The sequence below is a fragment of the Oncorhynchus gorbuscha genome, linkage group LG23 (assembly GCF_021184085.1).
Source record: "Oncorhynchus gorbuscha isolate QuinsamMale2020 ecotype Even-year linkage group LG23, OgorEven_v1.0, whole genome shotgun sequence".
Lineage (NCBI taxonomy): Eukaryota > Metazoa > Chordata > Actinopteri > Salmoniformes > Salmonidae > Oncorhynchus > Oncorhynchus gorbuscha.
In genome coordinates this window covers 34926076-34943892 of record NC_060195.1, presented here as the reverse complement: position 1 = coordinate 34943892, position 17817 = coordinate 34926076, and the positions used below count along the sequence as shown (strand labels likewise).

General features: G+C 42.4%; 1 pseudogene; it reads right to left on the bottom strand.

Moving 5' to 3' along the window:
• Positions 1-839: 839 nt before the first annotated feature.
• The window catches only part of LOC124010669, a 64084-nt pseudogene continuing 47106 nt past the window's right edge, over positions 840-17817 (bottom strand).

Sequence of the window (17817 nt, the reverse complement as noted above, 5' to 3'; positions counted from 1 at the left end):
TTCCTTTTCAAAATGGGCGGTAATTTAGAATGCATAAGATAATGTATTTACAATAGCACAGCTGTGTGTAACAAGCTGTCATATCTGTCTGTCCGCTAGGGACGTTTTCCTTTATGACGTAATTTGTAATCAAGTTATGATTAATTATGTGTAATTCTGTGTGATTAGTTAGGTATTTAGTAAATAAATAATTAAACCCAATTTTGTATTGCTGATTCAACTTGTTAGCCAGGGTTCGTGAAGATAACCAAGAAATTACAACTTTCAGATGAGACTAAATTAAGGTGACTATTAATATTGACTGCTATTGATGTAAAATATTACTAGGTTTTTTGAGAGTTTATTCAGAAGATAACAGCTCTATAAATATTATTTTGTAGTGCCCTGACTCTCTAGTTAATTACATTCACATTATTAGCTCAATCAGGTAATATTAATTACAGATAAATTATTTTATAGAATAGCACGTCATATCACTTAATCGGGCAAAGCCAAAGACACAACACAGGTTAAAGAAGTACTTTTAAGCCTTAAGTGCCTTTGAACAGAGTATGGTAGTATGTGCCAGGCGCACCGGTTTGTGTCAACAACTGCAAACCTGCTGTTTTTTTTCATGCTCAACAGTTTCCTTTTGTATCAAGAATGGCCCACCACCCAAAGGACATCTAGCCAACTTGACAACTGTGGGAAGCACTGGAGACATGGGCCATGTAACTCAATATTAAGGTGTTCTTAATGTTTGGTATACTTAAGTGTATATAAAGAACAGGAAAACCACTTTTCCTGGACCATTCAACCATTTTTTAATTTGATAGATGGTAAATGAAAGAAGATGCAGCAATTTTTATAACACATTCCTTTAATACAGCTTGGTTTGATGCCAATATTGAGAGATGAGATACATTCATTAAATCATCTTCTGCACATTGTTTGTATTTAATAAACTCTAGAGAAAACATGAATCTCGTTGAGAAAATTGGCATAAAAACACACTCAACTACACTTAAAATCATACAAGTTTATTTTGCTAAGAAATACAGATCTACTGTAAATGACAGTTATGACAGAACGTGTGTATGTGATTGTGTACAGTACAGGGTCAGTATAAATGCATATGTAGGATATGGGGTGGTCCTCATTTCTTCACTGACTCTGCTTCAGCTGCAGCCTCGGCTCTCAGCCTCTCCTTCAGGAAAGTGTTCGACTCCTCTGCCGATAAACTGAAGGAGGGATGAGAGGGAGGAAGGTAAGGCGAGACAGGGTGAGAGACAGAGAGAGAGAGAGAGAGAGAGAGAGAGAGGAAAATAAGACAAAAAGTGAATAAAGTGGCACAACTATTTTTTATCAACGATACAGTGGTCCTAACTGAATAGTGGTGCGTCACGACAGTACCATTTGCCAATGATGAGAATGGCACTTCATTCCAGTCCGTCAACACATACACAACCATTCAAAAGTTTGGGGTCACTTAGAAATGTCCTCGTTTTCCATGAAAACATACATGAATAGGAATAGGAAATAGTGAAAATGAATAGGAAATAGTCAAGACGTTGACAAGGTTATAAATAATGATTTTTCATTTAAATAATAATTGTGTCTTTTAAACTTCGCTTTCGTCAAAGAATACTCCATTTCTAGCAATTACAGCCTTGCAGACCTCCGGCATTCTAGTTGTCAATTTGTTGAGGTAATCTTGAAAGATGCCCCATGCTTCCTGAAGCACCTCTCAGATCCGGTGACTGTGCTGGCCACTACGTTATAGACAGAATACCAGCTGACTGCTTCTTCCCTAAATAGACTTTGCATAGTTTGGAGCTGTGCTTTGTGTCATTGTCCTGTTGGAGGAGGAAATTGGCACCAATTAAGCACCGTCCACAGGTTATGGCATGGCGTTGCAAAATGGAGTGATAGCCTTCCTTCTTCAAGATAATATAATAATAATAAATATATGCCATTTAGCAGACGCTTTTATCCAAAGCGACTTACAGTCATGTGTGCATACATTCTACGTATGGGTGGTCCCGGGGATTGAACCCACTACCCTGGCGTTACAAGCGCCATGCTCTACCAACTGAGCTACAGAAAGATCCCCTTTACCCTGTACAAATCTCCCACTTTACCACCAAAGCACTGTATTACCACCAAGCACTGCACCCCCAGACCATCACATTGACTCCACCATTCTTGACAGATGGTGTCAAGCACTCCTCCAGCATCTTTTCATTTTTTCTGCGTCTCACGAATGTTCTTTGTGATCCGAACACCTCAAACTTAGATTTGTCTGTCCATAACACTTTTTTCCAATCTTCCTCTGTCCAATGTCTGTGTTCTTTTGCCCATCTTAATCTTTTATTGGCCAGTCTGAGATATGGCTTTTTCTTTGCAACTATGCCTAGAAGGCCAGCATCCCAGAGTTGCTTCTTCACTGTTGACGTTGAGACTGGTGTTTTGCGTGTACTATTTAACGAAGCTGCCAGTTGAGGACTTGTGAGGAGTCTGTTTTTCAAACTAGACACTAATGTACTTGTCCTTTTACTCAGTTGTGCACCGGGGCCTCTTTCTATTCTGGTTAGAGCCCGTTTGCGCTGTTCTGTGAAGGAGTAGTTAACACCACGCTGTATGAGATCTTCAGTTTCTTGCCAATTTCTAGCATGGAAAAGACTAATTTCTCAGAACAAGAATAGACTGACGAGTTTCAGAAGAAAGGTCTTTGTTTCTGGTCATTTTGAGCCTGTAATCGAACCCACAAATGCTGATTCTCCAGATACTCAACTAGTCTAAAGGCGGCCAATATTATTGCTTCTTTAAAATCAGCAGAACAGTTTTCAGCTGTGCTAACATAATTGCAAAAGGGTTTTCTAATGACCTTTTAAAATGATCAACTTGGATTAGCTTACACAACGTGCCATTGGAACACATTTTTTATTTTATTTTTATTTCACCTTTATTTAACCAGGTAGGCTAGTTGAGAACAGGTTCTCATTTGCAACTGCGACCTGGCCAAGATAAAGCATAGCAGTGTGAACAGACAACACAGAGTTACACATGGAGTAAACAATTAACAAGTCAATAACACAGTAGAGAAAATAAGGGGAGTCTATATACAATGTGTGCAAAAGGCATGAGGAGGTAGGCGAATAATTACAATATTGCAGATTAACATTGGAGTGATAAATGATCAGATGATCATGTACAGGTAGAGATATTGGTGTGCAAAAGAGCAGAAAAGTAAATAAATAAAAACTGTGGGGATGAGGTAGGTGAAAATGGGTGGGCTATTTACCAATAGATTATGTACAGCTGCAGCGATCGGTTAGCTGCTCAGATAGCTGATGTTTGAAGTTGGTGAGGGAGATAAAAGTCTCCAACTTCAGCGATTTTTGCAATTCGTTCCAGTCACAGGCAGCAGAGTACTGGAATGAAAGGCGGCCGAATGAGGTGTTGGCTTTAGGGATGATCAATGAGATGAGTGATGGTTGCTGATAATGGGCCTATGTAGATATTCCATTTTTTTTAAGCAGTTTCCAGCTACAATAGTAATTTACAACATTAACAATGTCTACACTGTATTTCTGATCAATTAAGTTATTTTAATGGACAAATGTTTTTATTTTTATTTCAAAAAACAAGGACATTTCTAAGAGACCCCAAACGTTTGAACGGTAGTGTACCTGGGAGTACAACAGAGAATGAGTTTTTCAATGCCAAGTATTGTTCCAATGTTAATGACACTGGGCACTTTGAGACAAGAGTCTTACTCGTTGATGATCTCAACGCCCAACGAGCGAGCCAAGCCGATGATGCTCTTGACGACCGTCTCTAAGGAAGCATTCTGCATCTTGAAGGCCTCGTCCTGTGCCTTGACCTGAGCGATCTCATACACAGCTCTCCACAGACACCCTCCCGGCTGTCTCATAGCCTAGAGATGGAGAAAGAGATAAGAGTCCAAAGTGGAAAGAGGATGAAGAAACCGAGGGGAGAGAAGGGTGGAAGAAAGTGAAAGGGTAAGGACCAAAAAGGAGGGCAGAGTGTGGAGGAAAAAAACGAGGAAGTGATCAAAGGGAGGAGAAGGCACAGAAGGAGGAAATCCATAATTCTCTTTCCTTAGCCCACCACTTTTCATACTACCTTCCTCCTGCCTGTAATTGCCTGGCTTAAAGCCCCCCCCCCCCCCCCCCCCGGATCATAAATATATCATCAATCAAAGAAGTCCAATCTCCACCTCAACGCCCTGTGTGAGACGTCTGAGTCTGCCCGTCCGGTACGGGCCTGGCCTCAGACAGCCGGCTACAGAGATGGAGTGAGGGGGGGAAACCAGCCAACAATGTCCAAACCTTGCCAGTTTTACTGGCCCCCTTTCTGGATGCCAGCCCCCTGCTTGAGGAAGTAAGACACTGTGGGTTGGCCGATCTTCAGGTCATACATCCTGTCAGGCTGCAGTGAGAAAGAGTAAGACATGAAAGAGAGCTAGATCAAGAGAGTAGGGAAGAGGGTTCATTTAAGATGCGTTTTAATCCATCAATCAAAGTGTGATCAAAGTGGAACGGAAGCTGTATGAAGTGGAAGTTGCTCTCACAGCCTCTGTTCTGCATTAGCTTGTCAATGGAATTATCTATCATCAGTGACCTCACAATGAAATGACACCATTTTTCTTTTATGAAATAGCCATTCACTGGGATGGCCTAAATCTCCTGGCATCGATCTGGCGGACAATAGCAACATCTGAGAATTACTCTTGATTTGCTACTGCTCCTACCTTTTTGTTGAACAGGATGAGTCAGAGACAGGGGGAAAGAAATGAAGGAACAATGAACACAAGACTGATCGAGGTTCCAACAGCCCTGTGGCATGCCAGTGAGAGAGACACTTGCACTATACTAGCTAAACCAAGTCTGGGCAATTAGGCCTGGCTTGCAGTTGGCGTTCCAAATCATCCCAAAGGTGTTTGATGGGGTTGAGGCCAGGACAAGTATTGTCATGCTGAAACAGGAAAGGGCCTTCCCCAAACTGATGCCACAAAGTTGGAAGCACAGAATTGTATAGAATGTCATTGGATGCTGTAGCGTTAAGATTTCCCTTTACTGGAACTAAGGGACCTAGCCCAAACCATGAAAAACAGCCCAAGACCATCCTCCACCAAACTTTACAGTTGGCACTATGTATTGGGGCAAATAGTGTTCTCCTGGCATCCGCCAAACCCAGATTTGTCAGTCAGACTAGACTGCCAGATGGTAAAGCATGATTCATCACACTAGAGAACGCGTTTCCACTGCTCCAGAGTCCATTGGCGGTGAGCTTTACACCATTCCTGCCGACGCTTGGCATTGCACATGGTGATCTTTGCCTTGTGCTCAGCCATGGATATCCATTTCATGAAGCTCCCGATGAACAGTTTTTGTGCTGACGTTGCTTCCAGAGGTAGTTTGGAACTCTGTAGTGAGAGTTCCAACCGAGGACAGACGGAGGTCCCGTTCTGTGAGCTTGTGTGGCCTACCACTCCGCGGCTGAGCCGTTGCTGCTCCTAGATGAACTGACTTGTTGGAAAGGTGGCATCCTATAACAGTGCCACGTTGAAAGTCACTGAGCTCTTCAGTAAGGCCATTCTACTGCCTATGTTTGTCTACGGAGATTGCATGGCTGTGTGCTTGATTTTATACAACTATCAGCAATGGGTGAAACTGAAATATCCAAATACTAATTTGAAGAGGTGTCCAAATACTGGTGTATATATAGTGTATTATATAAAGCATGACAAACAATACTCAGTAGATCGACACGGCAAGGGAAATTCTACGAGCATTGGGTTAGTAACCAAACGGTTGGTGGATCGAATCCCCGAGCTGACAAGGTAAAAACCTGTCGTTCTGCCCCTGATCAAGGCAGTTAATCCACTGTTCCCCGGGCGCCGAAGACGTGGATGTGGATTAAGGCAGCCCTCCGCACCTCTCTGATTTAAAGGGGTTAAGGCAGCCCTCCGCACCTCTCTGATTTAAAGGGGTTAAGGCAGCCCTCCGCACCTCTCTGATTTAAAGGGGTTAAGGCAGCCCTCCGCACCTCTCTGATTTAAAGGGGTTAAGGCAGCCCTCCGCACCTCTCTGATTTAAAGGGGTTAAGGCAGCCCTCCGCACCTCTCTGATTTAAAGGGGTTAAGGCAGCCCTCCGCACCTCTCTGATTTAAAGGGGTTAAGGCAGCCCTCCGCACCTCTCTGATTTAAAGGGGTTAAGGCAGCCCTCCGCACCTCTCTGATTTAAAGGGGTTAAGGCAGCCCTCCGCACCTCTCTGATTTAAAGGGGTTGGGTTAAATGCGTTAAAACACATTTTAGTTGAATGCAGTCGGTTGTACAGCCGACAAGGTATCCCCCTTTATATACACAAAAGGACATTTGGGTAGTGAGGAGATGCTTGTAGTGACCAGCAGATGGAGCCCGTGAGTAAGAGCGAGGCTGCAGGTGGGTTGGACAAAGTTCTGAGTCTTTCTGTCAAAGTCAATGCCTATGGGGTTTACAAGGCTTAATCTGTTCCCTCATTAGATATTCCACATATGCACTGACATCAATGCATGTATAATTGGATAGAGGACTTTGAAAATGATTAACAAAAAACACTGCTGTATGAGATATGAAAAATTAATACCATATGGGAAAAAAATCATAAAAGACACTTTACGATGATTCTATCCTCTTTACGATGATTCTATCCTCTTATACACGCGATATTCTTGGAGATTTTTACGTCCCCCCGGAAAACGCTAGATTAATGAATGCAAACGGAAAAGCTTACTTCAGTGGAACAGTATGAATAATGGAGGTTCTTGGGTAATGGTATGCAGCCAGTGAAATCAGGCAGGATCTCTGAAAGGGTAAGCTGTAGGGGGCACGGCTGGGTACACTGAGTGAGTAGTATTTTTAACACACCTTAACATGAATCTGGATGGGCAGAGGGATTCCCTTCCTTGAGCTCTTCTGTCTTCTCATTGAAGTCGTAGCAGAACTGGCCAATAGGGATGCCCTTCTGATGGAGACAGAAGGAGAAAAGACAGAGAGACGGGTGAAATGTTTTAAAATGGATGAGGAGTCTGGACCTGCAAAAACATCCATCAGATTGTCACTCATAGTGGGTGCGGCTCACTGCTGGAATACCAATAACTGCTGGGGTCTGTCAATCAATCACAGGGCTTTTCAGAGTGGGCTGAGTGTATGTGCACGCATGACCGCCCTGGGGAGTGAGAGCATTTGCAGGTGTGGGTGGTTGTGTGTGTGTCGTTGTTTCTGTAGTGTGTGTGTGTGGTTGTTTATGTCCGTCTGTCTGTGTTAAAGTGCACACATGTGTGTGTGTGTGTCAGGGGGGTATGACAGAATCCATGTGCGTGGCCGCTGAGTGGGAGACCTGAGATGAATGAGCCTGGCGTTTCCAGTGCCTGCCAGGCCAACCAGAGCGGAAGCTAAATGGATGGGTGACATTAAGTCAACACGCGCCACTGGCATTCCCTTCTCTTGTCAAGCCTACCTCCACACACCCACAGCACAATAAGCCATTTCTCAGAGTTGCATTGGGAGGCAATGACTAATCAGCAATCTAATTACTGCCGTTTAAATTTCAACTGACCTTCAACAGCCATCTTTCCCCTAAGGCAACGGGCACGCTTTGATTGAAATGTTTCTCTCAGAATAAGCAAAGAGCGAGAAACAGATTTTTGACCACAGTCTAATGGTGCTATGAGCTGCTGTGCTGCCGTGATGGACCATGTTGAACACTGCCTGCAGTTCCTAATTATGTTACTAATGAAAAGCCATTCATCCCAGCAGACATTATTCAATGACAGGAGGATGAGGAGGACCTTTATTTGGGACTAATGGAGCAGAAAAGCTCTTTTAACATCTTAACTCTATGTGAGAAAAAAACTAATGAATGTGAATCGATCCATCCATTTATCTGTCAATCCCATCGATCTATCTTACTGCCTCTATCACAGGAGGCTGCTGAGAGGACGGCGGCTTATAATAATGGCTGGAACAGAGTCAATAGAATGGCAAACGCATGGAAACTCCGTGTTGGATGTATTTGATACCATTCCACAGATTCCGCTCCAGCCATTACCACGAGCCCGTCCTCCCCAATTAAGGTGCCACCAACCTCCTGTGCTCTCCATGTATCTCAGCATTTATAGAAACCCAACCTGACTGAAGTTACAACACACCGTGTGTCGTCAAGACTCATATTGTTTCAGAGCAGATGAGAACCATTTGAATGATAAAACCTCAGTAATGAAAAGCCATAAAGTCCCTGGAGCCCATCCCCCCCCATGTCCCTCAGCTGCTTATTAACAGTAATCCTATGTCAACCTCACTTCTGTCTACTGCCTTCCCTCCCCTCCTTCCCCTTCCTCCCATAAAACAACAGAGCTAAACAAACAAATGGGGAGGAGGGGAGGACAGAAAGAAAATGTCTAATTAAACAAGGCTTAATATAAAGGCTGTGCTCCCCGCACACAGATCCGGGCGGGCTCCCCTTCTCTCTTCCTCGTTCCTTCCGTTCTCCCCCATAGGATAATGATCTGTCGGAGACTCTACGGCCAATGAACAATGACACGAAAAGCCACACAGACTAGCAGACTAGAGGAGATGGGTCTAATGCCGTTATAAAGTGCTTAAGCATAGACAGAGGGACATGTATGCAGTCAGACAAACGGACGGCCAATTATGCTAAAGAGAGGATGACATGAAAGGACCACAGACCAGTGGAGATGTTGTCCCATGGTGTTAGAAACAGATTAAAGGAACAGAGAGCAAGATGCAGAGAGAGAGTGAGCAAGATGCAGAGAGAGATGGAGAGAGAGAGAGATGCAGAGAGAGAGAGAGAGCGAGATGAGAGAGAGAGAGAGAGAGAGAGAGAGAGAGAGAGAGAGAGAGAGAGAGAGATGCAGAGAGAGAGAGATGCAGAGAGAGAGAGAGATGCAGAGAGAGATGGAGAGATATGGAGAGAGAGAGAGCACGAGATGGAGAGAGAGAGAGAGCAAGAGAGAGAGCAAGAGAGAGAGCAAGAGAGAGATGCAGAGAGAGAGAGAGAGAGAGAGGCAGAGAGAGAGGCAGAGAGAGAGACAGAGAGAGAGACAGAGAGAGAGGCAGAGAGAGAGGCAGAGAGAGAGAGAGCAAGAGAGAAAGAGAGCAAGAGAGAAAGAGAGCAAGAGAGATGCAGAGAGCGAGAGATGCAGAGAGAGAGCAAGAGAGAGATGCAGAGAGAGAGAGCAAGAGAGAGATGCAGAGAGAGAGAGCAAGAGAGAGATGCAGAGAGAGAGAGCAAGAGAGAGATGCAGAGAGAGAGAGAGCGAGAGAGAGAGATGCAGAGAGAGAGAGATGCAGAGAGTTTGGGGATTTTATGACACCTCACGTCAATCGTAAATTATAATGCAGCAGACCAACTCCATCCTGGTCTCTAGTTTGGGCGAATGGATTGTCACTTTGTTACAGAAGAGTTTGCCGCCCAAAACTTCAACATCTAACAATGGACACTGGGACAATATATTTCAACATCCAATTGTTGGGAATGATGAGAGATTGAATATGGAAAATGAATGCCTATTTTGTGATGTCATTAAAAGTTGTATGAAGACGTTATACAGAAAACATTGTAACTTAGAGCTTTTACACTGTGTCCATCTGGTTTACATCCTTTACGTTGTGTAGAAATATCAAGGATAAAGACAATGTTTTTGTGACGATAAGATTGTGATTTTAGTTCTCTAACGAGATCATAGTAAAAGATGATACCGTGCTTAGTAACTAGCCACGCTCCAGGGAGCCCAGGGATTGTGTCAGCATGACGTAGACACCCCTTTTTACAAGAGGGTATACAGGATCAAATTAAGAATAAATATATCGGACTAGACGGACCACAAGCTGCAGCTTGGTCCACATTAGTCACGACCCCGGAACGCAACACAAGGTTGAAGACAAAAGATCCTCTAACAATCCAATGCTACTGTTGAGTAGCTGTTCTAAGTACTGTATCTAAGACAGTGAATTTAAGTAGGACCATCCGGTTATTCTCTTCAAATCATCGTTGCCTACACTGCTCTCATCCCCACTCCGGGATCATCAACATGGCTGATTAGCCGTCCTCAGAAGACCACTCTTCCAGATGAGTGCAAGTAAACAGACAACTAAGAAGGATATTGTGACCTCGTGAACAATCAGAGACTTACACCTGAGAATGAAGGTGAGGGCCATCCGAAGAAATGGGGCCCAATCGAACCCTACTCACGAAGCGCAACCCTGCCCACAATGGCCTGAGCCCAACGAAGACCTCCAACACGTAAATACATACGTGACTTCTCACCCAAAGAGCAGCAATTCGGGGTAATGTATTAGCGCTACTGTAAGCATAGTTTCCAAATATATCCAAGTGTTGCTTCTCTTTTGAACTCTCCATATTGTGTAACAAGTGTCATATTGTGTTAATACGATGACAACAGGTCCCTAGCGGACTAAGTTACTAATCAATAACCTACTGCGTGTGTGGGTGTGGGTGTATCCTATGTTATCATTTAGTTAGTTTGTAAAATAATCAAATCAATGTGTGTGGTACGGAATGATCAGTGAGACTCAGGTTTGTGCAGATTCACGAAGTCTGTAACGTTCAGAATGAGACTGATATGAGGAAATTATTAATTAGTGACTGTTATATCTATATATTCTTGAGTTTAATTCGGGAGACGGTAACTGGTTTAACAACTTTTCCCGTGGTGCCCCAAATTCCTAATGAGTTAATTGTTACATGATTAATTTAATCTAATAACAATTAAAACGTAGTAGGTGAATTCGTGAATTATTCAATGAATAACAGTCATCACATTAATGATAGTCACGTCACGACAACCCAATAGAATCCCCATACTTTAACGATGACAACTTCTCCATCCTAGAGGAGGAGATCAACAATTTCCAGGCTCAAGGACAAGGATGCAAAAAGCGACCTCAAGCTGCATCCTTGTCTCATTGAGGTCGTCTGTGGCGACCTCAATGCCAGAACTGGACAAGAACCCGACAGACAACCTCAGCACACAGGTTGACAAACACCTACCTGGAGGTGACAGCATTCCCTTCCCAATATTTACATTTACATTTAAGTCATTTAGCAGACGCTCTTATCCAGAGCGACTTACAAATTGGTGCATATGCCACCCAGACACAATTACGACAACATTTTGAAACAATGAAACAATTCTGAGGCTATTCAACTCCGACACCGAAGGAGATGACTTCAGTGGTTTCAGTGCACAGGAGGAGGAAGATAGTGACCAATGACTTTCTTGGTAGGCTACTGTTGAATTTTTGTTACAAGCCGTGTTTCGTTTAAAGGCTGTGTAAAGTTAATTTGTTTCAATGTCCCGGTAGGCACCTGCAGCTTATAGACATGTGCAGCTTATTTATGTACAAAATACATTTTTAAATAATTCAGTGGGTGCGGTTTATATTCAGGTGCGCTTAAACTTGTTAGGGATTTGGTTCCGCTCTTTCAAGAGCGCCACCTATAGTTTTTGATAAAACTCAAACTTTCATTAAAATACACTCATTGTGAATCTAGCCACCAAGTTAGATTTGTAAAATGCTTTTCGGCGAAAGCATGAGAAGCTATTATCTGATAGCATGCACCCCCCAAAATACTGGAACGTCACCTAAAACAACAGATTTTGCAGTAGCCGGCGCTACCCAAAACGCAGAAATAAAATATAAAACATTCATTACCTTTGATGAGCTTCTTTCTTGGCACTCCTATATATCCCATAAATATCACAATTGGGTCTTTTTCCCGATTAAATCCGTCATTGTATAGCCAAAATGTCGTTTTCCTTAGACCGGTCTGATCCAGGAATATTCCATTTTCCAAGACGCAATGTCACTTTTTAAAATTGCAAAAGTTGCCTATAAACTTTTACAAATCACTTCAAACTACTTTTCTAAACCAACTTTAGGTATTAATAAACGTTAATAATCTATAAAATTGATCACGGGGCGATCTGTATTCGATAGCAGCAAGTCTTGAAATCATCGTCCATTGTTTACAATTTCACAACATCCTGTGGTGAGCCTAAAACAGGAAGGGCCAAAACGTCATCAAACCAAGGATAAAGCAAACTTTTAATGCCAGTACTGGCGACATCGTGTGGAAGCTGTAGGCGTTTACAGGGCATCCTCATTTATTTTCTGTTGCCTTAGACAATACATTGACTGGCGGATTGATATTTTTTTTGTGTTTTTGGCTAACAGTTTTTCGAGGGATTTTTACTCAAACACGTTATGTTATAGCCACAGACACGATTTAACCAGTTTTAGAGACTTCGGAGTGTTTTCTATACACACATACTTATCATATGCATATACTATATTCCTGGCATGAGTAGCAGGACTTTGAAATGTTGCACGATTTTTAACAAAAAGCAGCGAAAATTCGCATGATCCCTAACAGGTTTTAATAGTCCAGCAATTACGGTAAACTAAAAAGTGTTAAACCAATCAAAACATTTGCGATTTTTCAAAGTAGCCACCCATTGCCTTGATGACCGTTTTTCACACTCTTAGCCAGCTCTCAATCAAGCTTCATGAGGAATGCATTTCAATTAACCAATGTGCCTTGTTAAAAGTTAAATAATGGAATTTCTTTCCTTCTTAATGCGTTTGAGCCAAACAGTTGTGTTGTGACAAGGTAGGGGTGGTATACAGAAGATAGTCCTATTTGGTAAAAGACCAAGTCCATGTTATGGCAAGAACAGCTCAAATAAGCAAAGCGAAACGACAGTCCATCATCACTTTAAGACATGAAGTTTCATGAACTTTCAAAGTTTCTTTAAGTGCAGTCGCAGAAACCATCAAGCGCTATGATGAAACTGGCTCTCAGTTACCTCTGCTGCAGGGGATAAGTTCATTAGAGGTACCAGCATCAGCTATTGCAGCCCAAATAAATGCTTCACAGAGTTCAAGTAACAGACATCTCTACATCAACTGTTCAGAGGAGACTGCGTGAATCAGGCCTTCGTGGTTGAATTGCTGCAAAGAAACCACTACTAAAGGACACCAATTAGAAGAAGAGACTTGTTTAGGTAAAAAAACACGAGCAATGGACATTAGATCGTGGAAATCTGTCCTTTAATCAGGAGTCCAAATTGGAGATTTTTAGTTCCAGCCGCCGTGTTGGAACCATAAAGCAGCCAACAAGTGCTCAGCATATGTGGAAACTCCTCCAAGACTGTTGTAAAAGCATTCCAGGTGAAGCTGGTTGAGAGAATGCCAAGAGTGTGCAAAGCTGTCATCAAGGCAAAGGGTGGCTACTTTATAGAATCTAAAATGTATTTTTATTTGTTGAACACTTTTTGGGTTACTACATGATTCCATATGTGTTATTTCATAGTTGAGGTCTTCACTACTTTTTGACAATGTAGAAAATAGTGAAAAAATAAAGAAAAACCCTTGAATGAGTAGGTGTGTCCAAACTTTTAACAGGTACTGTATATAACAATGAATTGGTGAGGGCACTAGAACAGTCTGCAGCATTCGGCCTCACCATACTAGAATCAGAAGTCAAATGTCTACTTTTTGCTGATGATCTGGTGCTTCTGTCCCCAACCAAGGAGGCCCAACAGTACCACCTAGATCTTCTGCACAGATTCTGTCAGACCTGGGCCCTGACAGTGAATCTCAGTAAGACAAAAATAATGGTGTTCCAAAAAAGGTCCCATTGCTAGGACCACAAATTCCATCTAGAGTACACAAAAAACAATATATACCTCAGCCTAAACATCAGCGCCACAGGTAACCTCGACAAAGCTGTGAATGATCTGAGAGACAAGGGCCTTCTATGCCATAAAAATTAACACAAAATTTGACACACCAATTAGGATCAGGCAAAAAATTATTGAATGAGTTATAGAACCCATTGCCCTTTATGGTTGTGAGGTCTGGGGTCCGCTCACCAACTAAGAATTCTCCAAATGGGACACTGAATTCTGTAAAAATACAACGTAAAACACCAAATAATGCATGCAGAGCAGAATTAGGCCGATACCCGCTAATGATCAAAATCCAGAAAAGAGCCGTTAAATTCTACAACCACCTAAAAGGAAGCTATTCCCAAACCTCCATAACAAAGCCATCACCTCCAGAGAAATAAACCTGGAGAAGAACCCCCTAAGCAAGCTGGTCCTGGGGCTCTGTTCACAAACACAGACAGACCCCACAGAGCCCCAGGACAGCAAAACAATTTGACCCAACCAAATCATGAGAAAACAAAAAGATAATTACTTGACACGTTGGAAAGAATTAGCCAAAAAACAGAACAAACTAGAATGCTATTTTGGTCCTAAACAGAGAGTACACAGTGGCAGAATACCTGACCACTGTGACTGACCCAAAATTAAGGAAATTTTCGACTATGTAAAGACTCAGTGAGCATAGCCTTGCTATTGAGAAAGGCCGCCGAAGGCAGACCAGGCTCTCAAGATTAGACCTGCTATGTGCACACTGCTCACAAAATGAGGTGGAAACTGAGCTGCAATTCCTAACCTCCTGCTAGATGTATGACCACAGAGACGCACACAGTTGAAGTAAGAAGTTTACATACACGTAACTTAAGGTTGAACTCATTAAAACTCATTTTTCAACCACTCCACAAATTTCTTGTTAACAAACTATAGTTTTGGCAAGTCAGTTAGGACTAGAGGTCGACCGATTAATTGTAATGGCAGATTAATTAGGGCTGATTTCAAGTTTTCATAACAATCGGTATTTTTGGACACTGATTTTGCAGATTTTTTCAAATATATTTTTTACACCTGTATTTAATCTTTATTTAACTAGGCAAGTCAGTTAAGAACACATTCTTATTTTCAATGACGGCCTAGGAACGGTGGGTTAATAACTGCCTCGTTCAGGGGCAGAATGACAGATTTTCACCTTGTCAGCTCGGGGGATCCAATCTTACAGTTAACTAGTCCAACGCAATAACGACCTGCCTCTCTCTCGTTGCACTACACAAGGAGACTGCCTGTTACGCAGACTGCCTGTTAAATCGGCATCGACTTTTCAGGTCCTCCAATAATCGGTATCGGTATTGAAAAATCATATCGGTCGACCTCTAGTTAGGACATCTACTTCGTGCATGACAAGTCATTTTTCCAACAATTGATTATTTCACTTATAATTCACTGTATCACAATTCCAGTGGGTCAGAAGTTTACATACACTAAGTTGACTGTGCCTTTAAACAGCTTGGAAAATTCCAGAAAATTATGTCATGGCTTTAGAAGCTTCTGATAGGCTAATTGTTCATTTTAGTCAATTGGATGTGTACCTGTGGATGCATCCTTGGGAGCAATTTCCAAACACCTGAAGGTACCACGTTCATCTGTACAAACAATAGTACGCAAGTATAAACACCATGGGACCACGCAGCCGTCATACCGCTCAGGAAGGAGACGCGTTGTGTCTCCTATAGATGAACATACTGTGGTGCGAAAAGTACAAATCAATCCTAGAACAGCAGCAAAGGACCATGTGAAGATGCTGGAGGAAACAGGTACAAAAGTATCTATATCCACACTAAAACGAGTCCTATATCGACATAACTTGAAAGGCCGCTCAGCAAGGAAGAAGCCACTGCTCCAAAACCGCCATAAAAAAGCCAGACTACGGTTTGCAACTGCACATAGGGACAAAGATCGTACTTTTTGGAGAAATGTCTTCTGGTCTGATAAAACAAAAATAGAACTGTTTGGCCATAAAGACCATCGTTATGTTTGGAGGAAAAAGGAGGAGGCTTGCAAGCCAAAGAACACCATCCCAACTATGAAGCACGAGGGTGGCAGCATCATGTTGTGGGGGTGCTTTGCTGCAGGAGGGACTGGTGCACTTTACAATAGATGGCATCATGAGGTAGGAAAACGATGTGGATATATTGAAGCAACATCTCAAGACATCAGTTAACAAGTTAAAGCTTGGTTGCAAGTGGCTATTCCCAATGGACAAATGACCCCAAGCATACTTCCAAGTTGTGGCAAAATGGCTAAAGGACAACAAAGTCAAGGTATTGGAGTGTCCATCACAAAGTCCTGACCTCAAAATCCTATTGAAAATTTGAGGGCAGAACTGAAAAAGCGCATGGAGGCCAAAATGAGGAATGGGCCAAAATCCACCCAACTTATTGTGGGAAGCTTGTGGAAGGCTACCCGAAGGCAACGCTACCAAATACTAATTGAGTGTATGTAAACTTCTGACCCACTGGGAATGTGATGAAATAAATAAAAGCTGAAATAAATCAATCATTCTCTCTACTATTATTCTGACATTTCACATTCTTAAAATACAGTGGTGATCCTAACTGACCTAGGACAGGGAATTTTAACTAGAATTAAATGTCAGGAATCGTTAAAAACAGAGTTTAAATGTATTTGGCTAAGGTGTATGGAAACTTCCGACTTCAACTGTATTTCCCTCAGATTACACAGACCCACAAAGAATTTGCAAACAAATCCAATTTTGATAAACTCCCATATCTATTGGGTGAAATACCACAGTACGCCATTATAGCAGCAGGATTTGTGACCTGTCGCCACGAGAAAAAGGGCAACCAGTGAAGAACAAACACCATTGTAACTACAACGTATATGTATGTTTTGTACTTGAACTATTTGCACATCATTACAACACTATATAGACAATGACATTTGAAATGTCTTTATTCTTTTGGAACTTGTGTGTATACATTTTACTGTTCGTTTTTTATTTAACTTTTGTTTGTTATCTATTTCACTTGCTTTGGCAATGTAAAACATGTTTGCCATGCCAATAAAGCCCTTTGAACTGAATTTTGAGAGCGCACAAGAGATGCAGAGCGAGAGCGCGAGTTGCAGAGAGAGAGTGCGAGATGCAGAGCAGTGAACAGACAATGACATGCCAGACAGTGAACGTGGGCACAAAGAAAAAACAACCTATATCAGGCAAACAGACTAGTCCCCATCGTTTTAATTAAAACATTACCTGAGGGTGCCAGTCATTGGGGCGTTTGAAGATGACAGGGTGAGTCTCCTTGTCACCCCGGCCCTTTTTAATAGCCTAATTGAAGTCATTATTTGGATTGAGCCGTGTTGGTAATTGTAAATGAGACTCTTTAAACTGGCAGTGGAGGCTGGCATGCCATGAAAGCAAGGTTAACTCGGCTCCCTGACTTCCCAGGACATTTACAGCAGAGAGTGAGAGCGAGCGACACTGAGCATTTGCACCCTGGCCAAATAGTCAACCCTGCTCCACGCTCCCTCTCCATCTGAACATTCAAATCATCCCACAGTCCGAGATGAGTGGCCGGCTCTCTCTCTCTCCTCCTGTACCATGACTGATTAGACTCCAGAGCGCAAAATGGCTGGAACCCATCACCCAAGGCGGGCCTACACATTGTCGAGTGAAGGGGATATTTAACTCCCTCATCTTCAAAGAGTTTCTCTGAGATCCTGTCTGTGCATCAGGATTAAGTGCTAATCTTTGGCGATATTTTAGCTGTCAGACGCCACAGCAACAGTAGTGAGTAATTGCTCCAATTTATTTCCAAATCCGAGGGTTATTATATATAATAATTAAGAGCGCAATTAGGCATATGCAATTAAAATCTTGGAAGTGTCCGCCTGACTTGACCCTCACACCATATTCTCTCCACTGTGCTTGTCACTCCTCATGTTAATGTGATTGGCCTTTCAGCTTCACTAACTCTTTTTAACAAGATATAGCGAACACTGACATGGGCGAGAGAGAAAGGGTAACTGCGAATGTGTATGG